Raw genomic sequence first — 15,188 nt, 5'->3', positions numbered from 1 at the left:
TTGCTTTATTTTTCTATGTTAAGTTGCATACCAATATATTCTACGTTTGAGGTCTCTATTTTAGTTAGTGACACCTTCGAGTCGTAGCATCCTTATAATTTAGTACAGCAGATGAAGTTGAGGAACTGGTCAAGAATTAACTAGTACTTCGTACTAGGTTAGGAGCATCCTCATTTTTCAATGTCCACCACAATCTTACTGTGAACTTTGTTGCAGGAAAATACCCTCAAATGCTCGGTTGAAGACATTGAGTGCTTTCGTCCGAGAGTCAGGGATGACAACACACGTAGCTTCCTAGACGTAAGATTCAAAATATTATATGAAATATATTATTAACATGTTAAATTCTTTCAGTTAATATTATTTTGTACAACAGAGATTGTCATGTCAGCTACGCCGTGCGGCTACTCGTTGTGGTTGCAGGACAGCCACAACGCAAGACGTGCATGTTCTTTTCGTAGGCAGTGGAGGCTTATGTTCGTCTAGCCAAGCACCTACAGGGTCCATAGGCATTGCATATGAGGACGAGGATGAGGACAAGGATGACAACGAGGTGGACCAGAGACACGAGGAGCTTGGCTCGTCTCAGCTCTAGGACGCTCCCTTGACTCAGCCTACACAACCTTCAAGCATTAGGTGACGCCGTCCACCTGACCCTTACACTCCAGGCACCGACGCTCTTGGTCATAAGGATAAGGGTAAGACTAGGAGGCAGTGAGGGTTTGTGGTAGATGTTATTATGTAGTATTATGGACTTTGTGCACTTTCATTATGAACTATTGTAGACTGTATGGACTATTATTATCGAATATGAACTACTATGGACTATAATTATGGATTGTGTGGACTATTAATATGCTCATGTATATGGTTTTAGATGAATGTGGCATATATTTGTATGTTTGTACATGTTGTTTTGAGGTTAAATATTCATCTCATATTTGTGTATGGATGGCATAAAAAAATAGGGAAAATTATGGCGAAGTTTCTGCCTAAAGTACGTATTAATCAGTGGCATCAGTTTTTTAGGTTCAAAATAGTGATTGATGTCTAAAATTGAATAGGCTTTTCAGTCATGGAATCTAGGGGAAATGGCCTTTACAGTGATTTGTCATGTCACCGTCGAATAGACTTTTCAGTGTCCTTCGAAATAATGATTGAAGTCTAAAATCGAATAGGCTTTTTAGTCATGGAATCTAGGCTCTTTAGTGTCCTACGATGTAGGCTTTTTAGTTATTCTAAGTAGACTTTCTAGGAGCATTTACAACATAATACAACGGCTAGCAAACCTGCCTCCGCCTATATATATGCGTTCTAGGATGCATTGCCAACCAAAAGGAAAACTAAACTAGTATTCGGTTTTGTTGGAGTAAGAATGTCTGGAGGGTCATCTAGAGAAAAGGGTTTTGGGAGTGGGAGAGGAAAGGTGAGGCGATGGGAACTCTCATTGTGTGGGAGGGGTCTCTTCGGTCTGATTTCTTTGAGGAACCAGTGTATCAGTTTCCCCCCGAGAGCAAGGGTGATTTCACTAAAGAGTGCCCTCTTAGAGGATACGATAACAGGAAGGAAGATTGACCAAAATGCATGCATGGTGAGGACTGCTTAGTGCAGATGTTCACCGAGGGGATCGATGGAGGTCATCGCTTCTTTAAATGCCCGCGAGCATGGGTAATTGCTATTACGTTTTGTTTGTTAAATATGTTTCTCAAATACCCTTACAACTCATAGGACATACTTATTGTAGTCTTCCGAGTCCAAAGAAAATTGTGGGTTCACTAGGTGGGTCGATCCTCGACCAATTTATCCGCATCAGTAGTACTTCTACTACCTATAGGACCAAATCTTCGATCTACAAAGGGAAGTTAGCAGCGGGTAAAAGGAAGACGAAGATGACGACAGCAATAATGGTGTAAGTTCACAGGAGGCACTCTGCAATGATCCATATTGCACCTGCCCTAATCACAAGAACAAGGGGCCATCGCCGCCATCCCTGCCACCACCAACAACAACAATGAGAGGCTACTATGGAGAAGGTGCAATACAATTTGTTATGTGGCCACACTACTAGGATGACCCTATCTTATTCACATGGCACATCCATGTGTCTGTTGTTTAGTTTAATTACATAAGGCATGTTAGGTTTAGTCGAAGGAACTATGTATCCTTGTTTGGTATATGTTCTCACATGCCATTTCTTGTGCTTGTTGTTCGCTTCAATTACCTAAGGCATGTTAGGTTTAGTTTAGGACCTCTGTACCCTAGTTCGTTACATGTTCTCACATGTCATTTCATGTGTTTTATGTGTTGAATTATATAATGCCCTACTTCGTTAGGTTTTGTTTGCAGCACGTGATCATATTTCACTACGTCCGCAATATTAAATTGAATATATGACCACAAATAATGAAAACAACTACGTAATGAAAAGTCTAATACTATGACACATTAAACAACACAATAATACTAGAAGTACGTGCCGACAAACAAAATAACACAGTACATGACCTAAGCATGCCCATACTTAAAGTGCATTACATGACAACACAATGAAAAGTCCAATAGTAGACAACATTGTTTATGAATAAACCATAGAACTAGCAAGTAATGGAGACTACTGAGTGCAACGAGGCCACTTTCCCTTCCTCAGGGCATCGAGATTCTTCTCCATCGCCGTTTTCGCTCGGCGTGCACGCTCAAGCTTCTTCTCCCTCTCCTCCCTGTATGCAGCAACACACCTCCTTTCCTCCTCTTCCTTGTGCTCCTTTTTTGTAGCCTATTCTCCGTATCTCTTCTCCATCATCTCCTTGTCCTCTGCCTCCCACCACAATAGTTTCTACATCCATTCCTTGTCTTCAGGCTTGATCTCAGTGTCGATCCACTACTCAAAATCACAGAGCGGTGGAGGGATCTGTAAAAAATGCAATTGTTACAAAACAAAAAAAAATCATGCAAGATGTCATATGACACAAACATCAATTCCTCACCATCTTGTTAATGCGGCACTGACGAAGTGTAGGCTCAAACATAAAATTGGAACACATCCAATACCTCTGCCTATATGTGTCCTCTTCATCGGACTTGGCTACCTTGCAAGGATCACCGTAAAAACACATGGGCACTGGAACACCACTAGGAAGAGGCAATGGGTCAAAGGCTATCGGTGCAAAAAGTGACAAACACGTAAATATTTGTAGTTTTGACGTACGTTGTGGTCGTATGTGGCCTAGCACTCGATGACACAGGGTTTATACTGGTTCAGACAATGTGCCCTACGTCCAGTTTGAGTCGGTCGATAACTTTATTCCTGAGCCTAGGTACTCGAAGTTTGCTGTGGGGTTACAAATAAGAGGGAGTAAGATGGGGGGTATCAGAGGTTTGGTCGGACTTCGGACCGAAGGGCCAAGAGTGACGAGAGGTCCGACGTGCGCTAAAGTTCGAACGTATGTTTTGTTTGGCTTTAGAGTTCTAGAGCCAAGCAGAGAGAATCGGAGTGATCCGTCTGTTATTTTTTGGAATCATCCTCCTTTTATAGAGAGTGCATCCCTTTTATAGATAAAGGGGACGGCCTTACAAGAGAGAGAGTGTGAGAGAAAGAGAGTGTGTGCGCTACCTAATCTTGTTGTCCATGCCATAGGGTACAAGGTGGTTTGTCGACGCCCACAATACTATTGATGCCTAGATGCATGTGGTTGGCTCCATCGTGATCTTATGGTATGGCTAATGTCGGCGCCTACCATACTATAGGACAAATGTTGGCGCCCATGACACTGTTCATGTTCTAACACGTCTAGAAGGTTGTAGAGCACCCTTCTGATATGACCTATCAGTACTATCCTATAGGTGTGCAGGGTATGATTCTCGGTATTGCAATTGACTAGAGAGCCTAGCCTTACTTGCTCCGCCTGATTCTTTGGGTCCTTACCTAAGCGGGCGTCCTCGTTCGGTCGTTTCCTAGTCAGCTTCGACCGCGCCGGTCGGAGAGGAGCCATAAGCAGAGGTTCGGTGTACTTCCGGTCGGAGAGGTGGGTCAGAGTCAAAAGTGAGCATCATCCCTCCTTGGCTAGGCCTCCTGGTTATAGAGGCGGGTTAGAGTCAGAAGCGAGCATCACCCCATCCTTGGCTAGGCCTTCCGGTCAGAGAGATGGGTCAGAGTCAGAAGCGAGCGTCGTGCCTCATTGGCTAGGCCTTTCGGTCGAAGACTGGATCGCTCTTCTGAGCCACCGTTAGGTATCTGGGTCGGCCTAGGAGTTGCGCGTCATTCGCAACATTGTCTACTGGGCCAAGCTTTTACTAGGAAGCAGGTCCATTAGGGACCCTAATTTTATGAACCCGATAGGAGCCCTTGAGCCCTCGCGCGATTCGGGTAGAATCGTCTAGGGGATTTTTTTTGTTTTTGACAGCGAGAGCGCATGAGCGCACCCGTGGGCGTAGCCCCCGAGCCTTCAGGTGATTCGGGTAGAATCGTCTAGGGGATTTTTTGTTTTGCCAGCGGGGGAATTTTCTTGTTTTGGCAGTAGGTGTGCGCGAGCGCACCCGATGGTGTAGCCCCTGAGTCTGCATCTGACTGGTGAGTCGGTTGGAGGATTAGCATCTTGGTACTATTTCCTAGGGCCACAGACTGTCGTTTGGGGTGTTCGCCCATGTTTGTCCCGCCCGTGACCTACGCGGTCGGTTGATTTCCCGAGTTGGTGTCGGGTGACCTGAGCCCCGTTGGGCTTGGTAGGGATGGGTCTAGATCTGTGCATTACCCCATCCGTGGTTTCCACAACCAGAGGGCTGAGCTAATGTTGCTTGCCTCGATGGCTCGAGCGATGCGCTCGGTGAGCTCATTAACGGGCACATTCAAGTGGAATCTGGGTCCGTCATTCGTGATGGGGCCGACATAACCCTCAAGTGGCATTCCACTGCTCCTTAACCCACATCCTAGTAGATGCCTGGGTCATTCGAGAGACTGACTCAGGTGGCCCGCTGGCCTCCCTTCGATGGAGATTCTATAGGCATGGCTCGAGGTTAGGATTGAACAAGAAGGTTGAGATGACCCTGTCTGCTTCTGAGCAGATCGGGCGAGAGCCGTTGGGGCTCATCTGTGTTTTCTCCCCTGGCTCTGTTTGATGCAAGGCGGCCTTGAGCCCTTTGTGGGCTAGCCTTCGAACCCTGGTCGGTCATTGCTCATGTTGAATGAGGCAACTTCCATTTCGTGATGCAACTCAAAGCGTTGTGATGCATTAGCTGCATATGCGATGCTTTGGATGTATGGGATGAATGAATGATTGTATGAATGAATGTGTGAATGCGTGTATGAGAATGGATGAATGAATGATCATACATCAAAAAAATAAAGTAAGAGGGATTGGTAGAGTTACCTTGATGACTCGAGTGACAGGCTTGAGGAGTTTTTATCGGATATGTCCGAATGGGATCCATGTTCATCATTCATGACGGAGTCAGCATGGCCCACATGGGGCATCCCTCTGCTCCTCACCTATCTCTCGGTATTCACCTAAGCCGTTTGATCAACTCAGGAAACCTATTGGTCTCTCCTTGGCGGAGATCCCGTTGTTGGGCCCTTCTAGGTCCTGCCTGGGAAGGCGGAGGGCCGCCTACATGCGGTTGCGCCTTGTTTCCCACGCTCAGCGTGTGGTAGTGGTGGGTCATGCCCAGGCCATGTCCCATCTAACTAGGCGCCGTCTCATCAGGCAGGGCGCATCCCATTGGTTAGGATGCGTCCCATCATGTTCCCATTTGCATTGAATAGGGGAAGGGGAGGTTTTTTTGCCCCAACCCTTCGCATTTCCCCAACTGCTGTGTCTCCTCCTTAAATAAGGGAAGGGAGAGGGTTTTCATCCCATTCCTTCACCTATTCCCAACTGTTGCCTCTCCTCCTTCTTCCTTCTCGCCAAGAGCGTTCGTGTGCCGCGGCGGTTCCTAGGAGAAAAAGGGCAGAGCGAGGGAGACGAGAACTCATAGATCTATTTTCGAGTCCAAAGCGAGATGTTGAGCTAGAGGCCATCCAATGTGGATGAGATGGTGCCAACCGCCTTCACCAAGAAGGGACTGCTTCTACTGAAGGAGGTGGCGCACTAGAGGGCTCCTACGGGGGAGGCTTTTCCACGACCATGGGCCGATGAGGTTGTCTCCTTCCTCGCCTTTCATGTGCGTGGGCTAGGATATCTCGCGCACTGGTTCATGTGCGGGCTCCTCAATGAGTGGGGCCTAGAGCTACAACTCCTCAATTCGACTAGGGTGCTGCACATCACCGGCTTCATGACCGTCTATGAGGCCTTCATCGGGATGGAGCCGCACGTGGACTTCTTTTAGTGGATCTTCACCGGTTGAGCCTTGTCGGAGGGGAAGCCACCTAGGACTGCGCCGGTTGAGGGTTTTGCCCTATAGAAGAAGCTGAGTTTGTTGGGCTCCTATCCCACATACACGCCCTGTGACTCCAATCGAGGGTGGCATGGGGAGTGGTTCTACATCTAGAGCCCGGCGAAGGCGCCATTCTCGCCATTCACCGGTAGAAGGCCGGAGAGGCGGGAGAGCTAGTCATGGGGCCCCTCTAGCTAGTAGAATAAGCTGGGGATCATTGAGGCGGAGCTCTAGAAGCTATTATAGCATAGCCTCGATGGGCTATGGGTGTTCCACACCTTCTTCCACCATTGGGTCACCCCGCTGGTGGAAAGGACGTGGCCGATGTGGTTGTACTCTGGCCCAACAGACCCCGACCATGCGTCACTGGTGGAGTTAGCGAAGCACGAAGTCTAGAGCCAACTCGATCGGGTGCTACAACAACAGGCCTAGGAGACCCTTGAAGGAAAGCCTGGACCTCTCTACGCCATGAAGCTTCCCAATCTGATACATTCTCCTCTCCATATTCCATGTTCCTTTTGATCTTGCTCTCCTATTATTTGACTTCAAGTCGTTTGTTTCATAGGGACTCATCAGTTATAAATCCTGATCGCATCTTTCAAAGGGAATGGAGGGCGTGGCTTGGCAAGCTGCCCTGAAGGAGGCGGTGATTGTGAAGAAGAAGAAGGGAGCTGAGAAGGCTTGGAGGAAGCACGAGAAGGAGATGGAGATCACCTAATGGGTACAGGCCAGCGAGAATCGGAGTGACATGGAGGCAGAGCTCGAGTTGGAGGACCCCACGGAGGTGGGTGGTAATACGAGCTCTTCCGAGAATGAGGGTAGCCAGAGTGTTGTCATGACTTCGATGGAGCGTCGTGAGCCTATGGGTGTGTTCACTGGCGGTGGGCAGGAGGCAAAGAGGCATGGCGATGTTCCTGCACCAAGGAAGTGCACCGTGAGCTCAAACGCCATCGGTGAGCGGAAGGCGAAGCAGACGCGGTCGCCGCACCCTTTGGAGGCATCGCTGGCCTTGCCCCCACCTGCTCTGGGTGTGGTGGGGTAGGCCGAGCGGTTGGAGGAGTGGGCTCGCACTCCTATGTCTTTGGGGTCAGCACATGCATGTGACCCACAACAGGGGGACACCCCGCTAGCTGCTCCAGTGGGCGTGCCTCAAGCCGGCGGTCGTGGTGACTCGTGGGCTGATCGGGAGCCGGTCGGGTCAACTCCCCCCCGGTCGAGGTGAGGGGTGTGGCTCACGACCTATGAGCGGCCCTTGTCTAGTGGGCCTATTGCCAGTGGGTCGAGGCTTCAGAGCCCTACCGCTTACGTCCCGGTATGCATTCTTTGTTTCTTTTCGATCTCATAGTTTGAGTTTTTAGCGCGATCGACCTATACTTTTTGACAATGGGCAAATACTGATGGGACTAAGCATCTCCCTACCTCCTGTGTGGGAGGAGTGGAGACCCAGCTTGCAGCGCCTCACGATGAGCGGTGGGGAGAGCAGGGTGGCGGCGATGTGACCTTCCCCTTCGGGGGTTGCGCCCTCTCGTTCGGTCACAAGTACAGCGGCAACGGCGGTGATGGTGTTGGCGGCAATCCTGGTGGTGACCCTTGCGATCCCCCCAATAGTCATGGTGGAAGAGAGGAGGGAGACTGGGCTCCCTGCCTCCTCCGATGGAGGGATGTACGGCTCACCCTCCTGGTCGGAGCTATCGGGGTCAGGAGGAGACGTGGCCCAGCCGGAGGCAGAGCTTTCACCAGTGGGCCATGGGGTCGAGGAGGTGGAGATCCCCTACCCCAGTGAGGTAGGCACCAGGGTGGAGCCACTGGCCATCCTACCATCATAGGAGCTGGCGGTGGTCTGTTCATCGGCTGGTCCTTCTAGCGGGTCGGGGGCGATCCATGAGCTGGTGTGGCCCTGCCCTAGTGACCCAAGGAAGGTGTGGTTCATACTTTAGGATGAGGAGGAGGTGCAGCTCTAGGACATACCTAGGGGGAGAGGACTCGCGATGGAGTCCGATCTCGCCCAAACCAGGGCAAGGCTAGAGGAGGCTTTGGAGCAAGTCAAGGTCGTCCATCAGGCGGTTACGGTTGACCTACCCTGCATCATAGAGGTAAGTTTTCTGATTTCGTCCTTGACTCTGTGGTCTTTTGCTGGTTGCCTCAGCATGCTTGCTTCTCATTTTGTAGGGTCTAGAGGAGATGTCGAGCTGCAAGTCCTGTTTCCTCTAGGAAGAGCATGCTCGAATGGAGCGGGAGGCCACAGTGTCATGGTGGGTCAGCGAGCTCGAGCACCAGCTAGAGTCTGCCTACCATGAGTCACAAGACTAGGCGGCTGAGGTGATGGAAGCATGGGCGGCGAAACTGCTTGCGGTGGAGCGGGCGACTGCCGCTGAGCGAGGACTTTACGTGGCAAAGGTCCACCAAGTGGAGACCAAGGCGGTGCTCCAGAAGTCCCTAGCAGAGACCGAGGTGGCGCTCCAAGAGTCCCTAGAGGCTCTGGAGTCAGAGCAGAAGGCCTGGTCGAAGGTCGATTAGGAAGTGCTCGCGCTCCAGGGCCAGGTGCTTGGGATAGAGGAGTCGAATGCTCAGCTGCACGAGCATATGACTCAGCATGAGGAAGGACTCTCCATCCTTGAGAACACCCACCTTGATATGTACCTGTTCTACTTTTGGTTGATGTCTTGGCTTTTCCTTTCCCTTGCTTCTGAGCCTATCATCCTTCTTCTAGAACTAGGCGGAAGGGTTGGGTCGCTGGAGCAAGACCTGGAGACAGCCAAGGCGATGATTGGTCAGAATGCGAATGTGCTGGCCAAGTCCTTTGAAGAGTGATGTGCTCTCGAGGGGGAGCTTGACCAGATCCGCAATGTCACCTAGGTCGTCGTCTCAAAGGTGTTCGGGTTGGCGCTGAGCACCAGCACGCCCCTATCTGATTGGCAGAGGACCTAGATGAAGTTTGGATGCTTATCTTCGATGGGATGTTCTATGGGATGCCGGGGGTGCTGACTTCGGTGGCGATGCACCACCCAGACCTAGACTTCATTGCCATCTACAGCGGGTACGCCAACGGCTAGAGCCTGGACGCCATCCATGCGCTCAGGGAGAGCTTGTTGCCAAGCACACAGATGGTGGCTGAGCAAGTATCTACGCAGTGGGTGATGGATGCTCGCTGCGCGATCATAGCTGAAGGTGCACGTCCAAAAGACGTCGTCCAACTTGTGGATGGAATGGAGCCTAGGTTTGAAGCGTACGTCGTCCCGCCTCCGACCGAGCCAAACGTCATCCCGTCGGAGGCCGAGCAATCCTTATCTTCGTCGGTTGAGCCAATAGCCGATGTCACCAGGCAATCGCAGTAGTATTTAGAGTAGAAAAAATAGTCAATATATGTAAGGGATAAGTTCGTGGGGGAGCCCCCTATGTAAACATTTTTATATCCATGAATACATCAACTTTGTTTTGTGATGGAATCACTTCGTAAGGGGAATCTTGTCCCATCCATTCCTTATTTTTACCCTAGCATAACTTTATTTTTTATTCTTTCTTTTTTGCACCTGCCCATTTGTACCATAGGCTGCAACCTTAAGAACCCAGGCATGGCCTGCAAGGCTCAGCTGCTCATAACCATAGGTCGTGGTGGGGTGTGATCAGTTGGAATGTTTAAAGCAAACTTACATAAGGTAATTAAAGGAACGGACTACCCTTTCGTTTGGGTAAAAAGGTATTTACCATATGATAGTAAAAAAAGAGAGGTGGTATCACACCCTCGTGGAGCCCCTGAGCGACTCAGGCCGAAAGTGTTCGGGCCTGGGTGCTTTGTAGGAGCGAATGTTGAATGAAAGAAAATGGTAAGACCAAATTTTAGGGGAAGAAACGACGTAACTGTTCAATGTTCCAAGTGTTGGTGAGAACGTTGCCGTTGTCGTCCTTCAGTCGGTAGGCATCCGGTCAGATCACCTCAGTCACTGTATAGTGTCCTTCCTATGGTGGAGAGAGTTTGTGTTTCTCCTTGGTCGATTGGGTCCTTTGAAGCACAAGGTCTCCAACCTCGAGTATCCTCTCTTTGATTTTTCTTTCATGGTACCTATGGAGAGTTTGCTGGTAGTGAGCAAAGCGGATGACAGTCATCTTGCGGGCCTCCTTGAGTAGGTCGACTACATCTTACTGAGCCTCCATGGCCCGGTCATGGTCGAAAGCCTTCACTCTTGGGGCACCATGGTCGAGGTCGAAGGGCAGCACTGCTTTAGCTCCGTAGGCTAGGAAGAGGGGTGTGAACCCTGTGGATCAGTTTGGGGTCATTCTTAGTCACCCTGGGCATTCGGTCAGACCGAACCGATCGGTTCGGTTCCTCGGTCATTCGGTCAGTTCGGTCATCAGAAACCTGGGACCGATCGGTCTTTGCAAAAAACAAAGACCGAGGAAGTTTAGTCTCGGTTAGTTCGGTTCGGTCTCGGTCACGACCGAACTAATCGGACCTGAGTAGCAGCCACAAACAATAGCAGAATCTATAGCAATTTTTAACAGCATGCTTGCTATTTGAAGGCAAAAAATAACAAGACAATATATAAAACAAACCACACATTATTATGACAAGTTCTAGCACACAACTTTCTCAGTTCTCACAAATCACATTGGACTGGGCCTCAATTCAATGGGCTTTCATCAGTACATTACGAATGAAGTCTATAGAACTACGGTTAGTTCGATCACTTTGGTTAACCGACACATATGACCGAACTTCTATCGGTTACTTCAGTTAGTTGGGAGCCAGGACCGAACTCATGACCGAACTTTTCGGTCTCGGCCTTTTCGGTGTCGGTCTCGGTCTTTTCGGTTCGGTCTTCGGTCTTCGGTTAATTATGCCCAGAGTTAATTCTTAGGCTCTAGAGGATCACTAGGACCTCTACAACCCATCATCTGGTGTACTTGTTGAGTCAGTCAAAGATGCGTGGCTTGAGTCCTTAGAGGACCATGCCATTGGCTCGCTCGACCTGATCGGTAGTACACAGATGTCTGACCAAGGCCTAGTCAATCTTGATGCCGTATCCATCACTGAAGTCTAGGAACTTCTTCTTGGTGAAGTTAGTTCCATGGTCAATGATGATATAGTTAGGAACACCGGACCGGTAGATGATGTTGAGGAAGAATTGGATCGCCTCTTCCGAGCAAATGTTGGTGATGGGCTTAGCCTCTATCCACTTGGTGAATTTGTCGACCACTACGAGTAGGTGAGTGAAGTCGCCTAGGCCCTTTTTGAGGGGTCCTACCATGTCGAGGCCATAGACCACGAATGGCCAGGTGATGAGGATGGTTTGAAGCTCCTATGTCGGCAAGTGCGTTTGCCGAGCGTAGAACTAGCATCCCTCACACCTACGGACGACCTCCTCTTCATCTCATAGCAGGTGGGCCAGTAAAAACCTTGGCAAAAGGCTTTTCGACCAGCGACCTTGGGGTCGTGTGATATCCATAGATTCCGGCATGGACCTTGAGGAGGAGCTGCTTGCCTTGGTCAGTAGGGATGCACTTTAGGAGTACTCTTGATGGACTTCGTTTGTAAAGTTTGTTACCGAACATGATGAATGTCTTGGCGCGTCGAGCGATCCATCATGCTTCAATCCTTTTAGGTGGGAGAACCTCCTCAAGGAGGTAGGCGAGTAGCGGCGCTCGCTAGTTGGCTTGATCGAGTGCCAACACCGCGATGTCGGTGGGCGATGTCATCACAGAGGCACTGGGGTCGGAGCCCCTAAGCGCCAGGTCAGCATCGAGGTGTGTCTAGATTGGACCTTCTAGGATGCGGGTAGATGGTTCATGAAGGTCATTGATGAAGACTCTGTCCTGAGATGGAACCCATCTGGCAGCCAATTTTGCGAGAAAATCGACGACATCGTTGTCCTTTCAGGGGACATGGTGTAGCTCGATCCCCTAGAATTTGTCCTCAAGCTTGTGCACCTCCTGGCAGTATGCTGCCATGAGAGGGCTTTTGTAAGAGGACTCCTCATGACTTGGTCGATGACCAACTCCAAGTCGCCGCGGACGCAGAGCCGCATTGTGCCGAGCTCAATGGTGATGCGCAGTCTATTGATGAGGGCCTCGTATTCCACGATGTTGTTTGAGGCTAAAAAGTAGAGTGGATCATGTAGCAGAGCCTGCTCCCATCTAGGGAGATCAGACCACTTCATCCACCGAGCTAGGTGCCATTACGGACCTGTCGAAGTACATCATCCAGTACTCGTGGGTGATGTTCGGAGTCGGTAGTTGGACCTCCATCCATTCGGCGACAAAATCTACGAGAGCCTGAGACTTAATAGCGATACAGGGGATATACCTAATGTCATGGCCCATTAGTTTGAGTGCCCACTTGTAGATCCGTCCCATTGTGTCATGGTTGTGGACGATGTCTCCCAGCGGGTATGAAGTGATGACCGAGACTTCATGGTCGGTGAAGTAGTGTAGGAGCTTCTGGGTTGCCATCAACATGGTGTATAGAAGTTTCTACACCTAGGGGTACCGAACCTTGGCATCGGTGAGTACCTCTCTAACGAAGTACATAGGTTCTTGAACCTTAAGGTGGTGTCCTAGTTCCTCCCTCTCGACGACTAGGGTGGCCCTCACGACATGGTTGCTTGCCGCGACGTAGAGGAGGAGGGGTTCTCCCTGTTCGGGAGCAACAAGGATTGGGGCCAATGTTAGCGATGCTTTGAGGCACTCCAAATCGTGTTGTACTTCCATAGTCTAGACAAAAGCATCCATCTTTTTGAGAAGCTTGTAGAGAGGCATCCCCCGCTCGCCTAGCCGGGAGATGAACCGGCTCAAGGCAGCCAAGCAGCCAGTGAGCCTTTATATGCCCTTCACATTGCATATAGGGCCCATGTTGGAGATGGCCATGATTTTTTTGGGGTTGGCCTTGATATCGTGTTCGAACACGATGTATCCAAGCAGCTTCCCCTTTGGAACCCCAAAACACATTTTTGGGATTCAATTTGATGTTGAACCTTCAGAGGTTCGCGAACGTTGTGGCCAAATTTACGATCAGGTCGTAAGCTTGAGCCGTTTTGACCACTATGTCATCAACATAGACGGCGATTGTTGGTTTCGGCCACTCGAATTTGATTAGTGAAGCATTGCTGCATGCATCGTTGATAGGTGGTGCCAGCGTTCTTCAAACTGAAAGGCATGGTTACATAGCAGTACGAACCATATAGGGTGATGAACGAGGTTGCGAGCTGGTCGAACTCTTTCATCATGATCTAGTGATAGCCTGAGTAGGCATCTAGGAAGGAGAGGATCTCGCATCCCGAGGTAGAGTTGACTATCTGGTCTATGCATGGCAAAGGAAAATGATCCTTTGGGTACACCTTGTTGAGGCCAGTATAATCAATGCACAATCTCCATTTCCTGGTCTTCTTTTTGACAAAAACTAGATTGGCAAGCCAGTCAGAGTGGTATACCTCCTTGATGATTCCGGCTGCTAGGAGTTTGGTGACCTCCTCGCCTATGGCCCTGCGCCTCTCGTCGTCAAAGCAACGTAGGGTTGCTTAGCAGTCTTCGAGCCTAGGACGAGGCGTAATGCATGCTCGGTAACCTCCTGTGGTATGCCCGGCATGTTAGAAGGTTTCCATGCGAAGACATCAGGATTGGTGCATAGAAAGTCGGTGAGCTAGCATTCCTATTTGGCTAGGAGCTGGGTCCTGATCCGCACTATCTTGGTTGGGTTGGTGGGGTCGATTCACACCACCTTAGTTTCCTCAAGTGGGCTTGTTGCAGTCTAGAACTACTGAAGTCAATGATTCTCTGAGCTAAGGGAGCTCCGCTGAGTTGATGACGGCAGTGGTGAGCTCAAAATGCTCGCGGTCGCACGTGTAGGTGTGCGAAAAAGTGCTACCCATGGTGATGGCATCGTTTAGTCCTAGCATCTTCAGCTTGAGGTAGGTGTAGTTGGGGATCGCCATGAACTTGGCATAGCATGGCTGCCCCAAGACGGCATGGTAGGACCCCGGGAAGTCCACCACCTCGAAGGTATGGACCTCCAAGCAGAAGTTGGCTTGGTCACCAAACGTGATAGGCAGATCAATCTGCCCAAGTGGGTACGCCTACATTCCTAGGATCACACCATGGAAGGGAGAGCTCACTGGGCAGAGCTTCGATCAGGGGATGCGCATGGCGTTGAGGGTGTCGATGTAGAGGATGTTGAGGCCGCTGCCTTTGTCCATCAACACCTTGGTGAGGCAATTCTTGCGGACAATGGGGTCGACAATGAGTGGCTAGCGACCTAATCTAGCGACGTGGGAAGGATGGTCCCTCTGGTCAAAAGTGATCAGAGATCCTGACTAGCTAAGGAAGGAGGGGATGTCCGTTTCATTGATGCATGCTTCTCTGTAGCGCACTTTGTGTAGGCGCTTGGAGTAGATGGCATCAGATCCCTTGAAGATCATGAGCCATTCCTCAGGATCGGGAAAGTCATCCCCATCCAAGCCCACCGTGCCTCCTTGCTTGGCTGCTGCCTCCTTGCCCTTTCCCTCTTTCGACCCACTGACCGGTCGTAGAAAGCGCTTGATGAGTTCACAGTCCTTGTAGAGGTGCCTGATGGGGTAGGCGTGGTTGGTGCATGGGCTCTTCATGATCTTGTCGAAGTGGTGGGGTAGGCCCTATTAGGGCTGCTTTCCCACACGATCAGCTACGATGACCAACGTGGAGTTGGCTGGCCGGCGCTGATCCTTCTTGTTCTTTTTGCCCCTCTGCATGGAGGGGCCCTCATCTTAGTCCTCGTGCTTGGCCTTGCCCTTGTCTTGGCCTCCATTGAAGATAGCTCTGACCGCCTCCTCGCCGGAGGCATGGTTCGTGGCAAT

The sequence above is a fragment of the Miscanthus floridulus genome, chromosome 11 (assembly GCF_019320115.1).
Source record: "Miscanthus floridulus cultivar M001 chromosome 11, ASM1932011v1, whole genome shotgun sequence".
Taxonomy (NCBI): domain Eukaryota; kingdom Viridiplantae; phylum Streptophyta; class Magnoliopsida; order Poales; family Poaceae; genus Miscanthus; species Miscanthus floridulus.
This window is presented reverse-complemented; position numbering follows the sequence as displayed.